The sequence below is a fragment of the Saccostrea cucullata genome, unplaced genomic scaffold (genome assembly GCF_032062105.1).
Source record: "Saccostrea cucullata isolate Sc308-1 unplaced genomic scaffold, CSIRO_AGI_Scuc_v1 ctg1155, whole genome shotgun sequence".
Classification (NCBI taxonomy): domain Eukaryota; kingdom Metazoa; phylum Mollusca; class Bivalvia; order Ostreida; family Ostreidae; genus Saccostrea; species Saccostrea cuccullata.
This window is the reverse complement of record NW_026929861.1, coordinates 99491-107751: the sequence shown is the minus strand read 5'-3', so window position 1 is coordinate 107751 and position 8261 is coordinate 99491.

Here is an 8261-nt window from a genome sequence, read left to right as displayed (position 1 = left end):
TACATTTCACTTTTTGAATATTGAATTTTTCAAGTGAGCTTTTCTGAGGCATATTGTCTGTTGTCATTACATTCCCTATAACATTGGTGTAACGTGGAATGAGCCAGGCTTTCCTTTTCAAATCAAAACAAGAATGTCTTCAAAGAAAACAAGAATTTATTTACAAAAAAATAAAGAAAAAACACTCAAAATTATAAATCACACAATCACACACACGCACACTCACTCAAATGATAGAACAAAAAAAATGTTATTTACAATGAAAAAAAACCAATAGATATTAATCAACTGTTTTCAACACGTGTTCTCAATAACTCAAACCTATCAACATTGCCAGTATTGTCCACATCAATACGAAATTCCGCACAATTCGGATCAACACTATCCTCCAAACTTCCGGGGCTGTAGTCCTAGACTGTTGTTTGAGGATCAGTAGAATAGGAGTCTTTTCTAGAACCTTTGAAGAACATTTACAACGAATTCAATAAGTTTAATAAGCTAAGAAATGCAGGACTTAAATTATCCCAGAAGAAATGTACATTTTTTAGAGAAAGAGTAAAGTATGTAGGACACATCGTTTCCAACAAAGGTATTGAGACGGACCCAGACAAAACCAGTAAAATCATCAACTGGCCTACCCTAACAACACCGGAAGAGGTTAGGTAGTTCCTGGGATTCGTTGGTTATTATCGTAAATTTATCAAGAATTTCAGTAAAATTGCCAAGCCACTATGTCAATTAAATTCCAACAGAGAGCAAGAAGGCAACTAAAAAGAGTGCAGCAAAGAAGTGGAGATGGGGCACCGAGGAACAACATGCTTTTGAACATCTTAAGGAAGCTTTACTATCACCCCCAGTATTAGGTTATGCGGACTATAGCATCCCATTTAAACTTCACACAGATGCGAGCCATCAAGGACTAGCGGCAGTTCTCTATCAAGATCAGAATGGACAAAAAAGAGTCATGAGTTATGCATGTCGAGGGCTGACTAGGGCAGAAAAGAATTACCCTGCCCATAAGTTGGAATACTTAGCACTGAAGTGGGCAGTGTGTGACAAGTTTAAAGATTATCTGCTGGGAAGTAAGGCTAGGGTACTGACGGACAATAACCCACTCACCTATGTCCTCACAACAGCTAAATTAGATTCGACAGGATATAGGTAGTTGGCAGCTCTTGCCAATTTTGACCTAGAAATTCAGTATCGGCCAGCTAAGAAAAACTAGGACGCTGACGGACTCTCCAGACTTACAGGACAGACAACTGAATCTTGTATTTCAGATGATTGTTTCAAGGCTGTTTGTAATTCTATTCAGTAAGATATTCCAAATGTTGAAAAAATGTCTTTTGATTCAGAAATACAGTTTAAACAGGTTGATTGGGTACAAGCACAGAAAGAAGATGCCGTTCTCAGAAATTGGATCCATCATGTAAAGTTAAGGAAGAAACTACGAATGGAAGATTTACCACCATCCCACCATTCATTAGCCTTGATTAGGAACTTCCATTCCCTTGATTTGATAGATTGTATTTTGTTTAGGAAAACAAAGATAGATGACAAAGAGAAGAAACAGTTGGTGATTCCTAAAGACACTGTTCCAGTCATTTTGAAAATGCTGCATAATGACTTTCGACACCCAGGACGAGACCGATTGATTTCTTTGGTAAAGGATCGTTTCTACTGGAATGGTATGAACAATGACATTGACAACTGGGTGAAAGGCTGTCCACGATGTTTAAGAAGAAAAGTACCAACCAATCAACGTGCACCACTAATGCCAATAAGAACATCATATCCACTAGAATTAGTATGCATGGACTTCTTGACCTTTGAACCATCAAAAGGAGGTTATCATCATATCCTGATAATAACAGATCATTTCACGAGATTTGCTCAAGCCATCCCTACAAAGAACCAGACAGCAAGGACAACAGCTGAGGCCCTTTACACCAACTTTATGACCAAATACGGCTTTCCAACTAGGATACATAGTGACCAGGGAGCCAATTTTGACGGTAACATCATAAAGGAACTTTGTAGTATAACAGGGATGAAGAAGTCCAGAACAACCCCCTATCATCCCATGGCAATGGAATGTGTGAGAGGTTTAATAGAACTCTTATGGACATGCTCGGAACACTCAACCCAAATCAGAAGTCCAACTGGAAAGCTCACATTCCATCATTGGAACATGTCTATAACTCCACAAGACACGAGAGCACAGGGCAATCACCGTACTTGCTGATGTTTGGAAGAGAACCGAGGCTACCTATAGATATAACCTTTGGAATCAACAACCCAGAGAAGAAAACCATGACAAAATATGTAGAAGATCTAAGAACAAGAATGAAGTCAGCGTATGAATTGGCATTGAGAGCAGCAGAAAAAGCCAGAGTAAAACAAGGTAAGTACTGTATTATGATCAGAAGGTAAGAGGTGCTAATTTACAGACAGGTGATCGAGTCTTAGTGAAAATTGTAGCCTTCGACGGTAAACATAAGATTGCAGATAGATGGGAGGAAGAGACATACATAATCATTAAACAGCCAAACCCTGACATTCCAGTATATACAGTACAAAGGAAAGACGGTCTTGGAAAAACAAGAACATTGCATCGAAATCTTTTGTTGCCAATAGGATGCATTGATCCAGACCAACAACAGATTATTCCCGAAAAGCCAAAGCCTAAAGCGAGACTAAAGAAAGCACAACCAACACAAGAGAAGACAGAAAATAACAAAGAAACTGTTGCAGAGGTAGAAGAGAATGCAGATCTTAGTGATTCAGATGATGAATACTTTTTGCACTACCAAAGAGAAGTCATGCTTTAGATGATACTCAACACAGTATTAGGGAAGATAGAGCTGAGGAGATAACGGATGATAGAGAAGAAGAAGCCAGACCAGAGCCAGTGAGGGAAACCCGGGAAATCCCTGCACCCCAGACAGAGGAGGGTGGTGGCTTAGGGTCAGGAGAAGAAGAACAAGGAAGAGTAAGAAGATCTGCAAGGCAGCGTAAACCACCAAAACATCTTGATGACTATAAAGTTTACCCGATCAGTAGCGACACCAAACACAGAGAATTAGATATGCTTAGACAGATGTATTTTATGACGGATGTTCCAGAGGAGAGAGCACTTTTATTGAAGAGCATCATCAGTTTTGTTAATAAGGATTAATTAATACAACTACATTTTATGCTTTGCTGTAGTAAATGACAGGGACGTCATTTCTCAGCTGGGGGGAGTTTGTGGTAGTTGTACTTAGTTTTATATTATTTTAATTAATGCTATATATTTTATTTCAGGAATGTCATTCATTCATACATTTACACAAGCGCTGCGCATTACTAATATTTTCTTCTTTATTTGTTTAAAATCATTAACATCCCTATTTAAATAATGGTTTAACCCAAAGACTATGAGTTAAGGTAAGTTTTATGGAAGAGTCTATTTATAAATAAGGGTGTAGTCCATATCCATCCTTTCTATTGGTCAATTGGTGTTGTATGGTCAGTGTTTGCCCATTCAGGCGGGAAAACCTTTGTTTTATTCTGTTCAGAGCCACTGTTTGAGAAGGGTGTTGTCAGAGACCTCAGTTTTGTTTATTTTCAAACCTGATATTTATTTGAGAAATTTAAACAACAATAAACTGTCTGTCATCATGTAATTACACTAAATCCTGATCAAGGAAATACAGTATTATCACTCGGTTCCATACACTGGTATGTTAAAGTTATATTTTAAAGTATTGTAAATAAATAATTGATAAATGTAAAAGAAATATAATTTATAGTCAATTTGAGTTTCAAAGAGTTATTGCCCTTTGAATGCGTTTTGAATGAAATGTAAAGTAATGGCCTAATGTGAATGTTTTTAGGTGTTTAAATTGAAATCGTTTTGTGTTGTAAAGTGAATGTGCTTGTCTTTATGTTTTCTATGTGTTTATACGTTGTTATTGTTATTTTAGGGTTGATTCTGATTCAACTTTATTCAACTCTATTTATTTCATCAAAAATTCAACATTAATATCTCCATTAATATCTCCATGGAATAAACGAATCCAACTATATTTACCATCTTGTTCATCTTAATCTCTACAAGAACCGGTTACATAATCTATGTGGACCTTGGAGAGTGACCCAATTTTACAAAAATGTACCTATTTTTAATCGTGCATGGTCATGACTTTTAAACAGTTGGTGCTAGGGTTGGCATACTCCACATGTTATAAATAAATTTAATATAATATTCATTCCTTTCGATGGATATAAACATTTCTGACATTTTTGACCTCATAATTCTAGGGGGTGGGGGATAAAAATTGAGGTTGGAGTAAGGGCCTACAGTACCGAATGGACCCAATCTAACACCAGAGCGAACCCAAAGTGGACCCCGGGTTCGGTTGGGTCCGCTTTGGGTTCGCTTTCAGAAACTTTGGGACCGCTCTGGGTGCGCCCCGCGTTTGCTCAGGGTCAGCTCTTGGTCCGCTAGAGCGAACCCGGCGTTTGCTTTCTGGGATCGCTTTACGCACTGATGCGTGAAGCGGACCCCGTTTAATCTCGCCACAAATACGTCCCGTCCCATGTATATTATAATACAGTGATAGAATTGTGGAATCTGTCATTGTTGTTTAGGCGGCGATCGCTACATGTACGCTGTACATGTATACAGTGACATTATGGAGAACATTGATAAATTTTCTAAAATTAAACTGTAATTCGACGTAGATTTCTTTGCATTTCTCCCCTCTCGGAATTTTGATCAAGAGAAATCCAATGTTATTTAACAGCGAGCTATTAGGCTTTTATTTTTCTTTATTTATAACGTGAAAAAAACCCAGAAGAGAACAAAAGGTGAAGTGCCCATATTCTATCTTTACACCCCCCGCAAACAAAGTTTGGGGTGTATATAGGAGTCTGTCTGTGCAAACGTGTCCGTTCCATATCTTTCTTACGGAGGAACATTAGAATCTACTACTTCACACAAAGATTGCTCATGACCGTAGGGTGTGTCACGACCTTGAGTGTCCTTGACCCAAGGTCATTGGGGGAAGTTCAAGGTCATTAAAAGAGAAAATTCATAATCCGTGTTCTGTCCATGTCTTTCTTATGGATAACCTTGGTAAAATCTCATTTCAAACAAAGATTGCTCATGACCTATTAGTGTGTCATAACCTTGACCCATGGTCATTTGTGGACGTTCAAGGTTACTGGAAGAAAAAAATTTATAGTTCGTGTCCGGTCAAATCTTTTTTTCGGATATACTTGGTAAGTTTTCATTTCACACAAAGATTCCTCATGACCTAAGGGTATGTGATGACCTTGACCCAAGTTCATTTGTGTAAGTTCAAGGTCACTGAAAGATAAAAGATTTCTTATGACCTAAATGTGTGTTATGATCTTGATGCAAGGTCATCTGTGCAAGTTCAAGGTATTTGTCCCGTCCTGTTTGTGATTTATTTAACAGCGCCTATCTATGCATCAGTACTTTGATGGGGAAATAAAGTACAGTTTATTTTGCATTGTAAATGTATAAATTTGACTCTATATGTACATGTAATATTACTGAACATATCTAACTCTTATACATTTCGATTCAAATGAACGCTTAAAATATGTCGCTAGCTCCCAGAGTGAAATGAATTAACATCAATTCTCTGTAAGGACCAAATATGCTTGGCCACGCACTATCATGGAATTTTATTTTATCAATATAATATTTAAGAGTGTCCTATATAAAGACTATAGGTGGGTAAATTCTGGACAGTGCTTCCTTGGTTTCCATAGCAACGGCCTTAAAATATTTTGCCATGGCGAAAATGACCTAATTGTCATCACCATGCAAAATAATTCCATGCTTCTTAAGCATATAAAAGTTGAGAACGTAACATGGGTCTCATTTTATAGCTAAGTAATCAAAGTTTCTTGGCATGTGAATTTTATTCAATTTAACTCAAGGTTTTTAATATAATACAGATCAATTTACACGAAGATTGTCATAAAATGAATACAAAGGTACCTATTTCTTCACGTGCATAGAAATTTTTGCAGGCAATTTCAACTGATATAAAAGATTTTTTCAGTAAGATAGAACTTAGATCTAAAAGATACAAAAAGAATTGAGGTGGGTAAATCAGTTAAATGATGTTTTCCAATCGCCTGAAATCATCACTTTTCATGAAAATTGACCGAGAGTTATTTCCCTTTGCTTACTCTTTTGCACTAAAGACCAAAAATGGTTTACTCTCCTGTCAAAAGAACTTTCTAACAACATGTGGCAAAACAGACACCAGGGTAATAAACAATATGAAAATGATGTATTTTCAACTGTTTAAAATGGAATTAAGTTGTGAGTGACAAAGTAAGTCATCAATCAATTAATGAAAATGAAAGAGACAGGTCTTGTGAAATATTGGAACAAAATTTATGATGTCTGACGAGAGGGATGGATTCAATCTATTTTGAAAACCCATACGTTATGATGCAAATGGAAGAAAACATTAACAAGCAGTAGATACGGCCACCGGAAATCAATAGGAATGGTTCTACCCTAGGCACAGGTAAAAAAATGTAGAGATTTGAAAGCAAATTAACTTAATTACTCCTGAAGATCATATACTGATAATAGGAGGAGAATGTAACTGAAGATGTAACTTAAGTTTGTGTGTACGAAATGAAAAAAATTAATATCGGGTATGTGTTTTCGGGTACAGACTACATTGTTGTTTAGTGTGTGTGTGTGTGTGTGTGTGTGTGTGTGTGTGTGTGTGTGTGTGTGTGTGTGTGTGTGTGTGTGTTTATAAATTAGAGACGGATGCAAACACATGCATATTATAAGGCATTATTCAGTTTGACTGTGAAAAAAAACATAATTTTTAATTTACTTTAGCTATATTTACACACTTTAATAAAATATATAAATAATATGCCCGTGTATTTGTATATATGTATTCATGCAAATTTATTTCATTTAAATAATTAATAATAAATTTATTTTTTTTTTTAGATGTACATGTACCAATACAGTTCGAACTATGAAAATAAAGATGAAAAGATACACTGAGGATTCATTTTCAGTAAAAAGCAGGTGATAATTTGTCTGGATAAGGAAATAAACATTCATCTTAATTTTAATGCTTATAACTACCTTAGCAAAATTAAATCTTTTATTAATGTCATGATTTTTTTTATAAAGTCTTGTGATACAGTAATTAAGAAAAGAATCAAAATTGGTTGTAGAATATACTATGATTGTATTGTTACATTTTAGAACTGTGACAATTACAGGAGCATCACCTGTGAAAGGTTACAAATGTTACAAATGACACCAATGAAGGATCTATAAGCAACTGTAAGTACACTTCTACGTAATTTAATTCAATTTTCTCAACAGAGTCAACACATGATGTATGTTTTAATAAACTTTTTTTCAAAGAGGTTTTAGAATATTTTTTTTTGTTCTATTAATTGAAAGAAATATACTCTAGCCATACTTAAATCACAAGCAAATTTAAATTATTAATTGTAGGTACATGATGATGTACCTTATAACTTACAAGTATTCAATCAAAATTTGTTCAGGAAAGTTGTCCTTTTATGTACATGATGTACAAATTCATAACTGTATATGTACTTGAATACATATAAACTGTATATGAAATAGTATGAATATCCCTAACATACATAATGCATATATGTATAATTTATGCAAGAAAGTTGCATATAAGGCATATAAATAACTATAAATAAAGGAACCCTAAATAGAAATACTAGTATCCAGTGTACAGCAATGAACTATATATGGTTGCAAGTGATTAGGAAATAATCTTTGTTTTTATTATCTTTTTCTAACACAAAGGTTATATACCAGAAACAGGAGGCAGGTACAAAATTATTAAACGAAGACAGAAAACTTGCAAGTGATCGTGCATGAGAACTGAACACCAGGCAGTATCATTACCAAACAGTATTCTTTTGGAGGGAATTCTGTTAAAGAAATTGGGGATCAGATGTTTTTGAAGTTTGTGATGGTAAATTCACTACATTGTTTAGGTTGCTTTTATCTTCCATTAGTTATACTTAAATAAACTTAGATTTAACAGAAAAATCATGAAAATGGGTCTGAAAACGCTAAAACATATAAATTTAAACAACAAACAAATGGCGGAGGCGGGGCGGCAGGAGGTAAATAACAAACTTTGAAACAACGTCCGTCCTCCAAGGATGTAGATGGGAGAAAAGGCAGAGTAACGCACCGCATG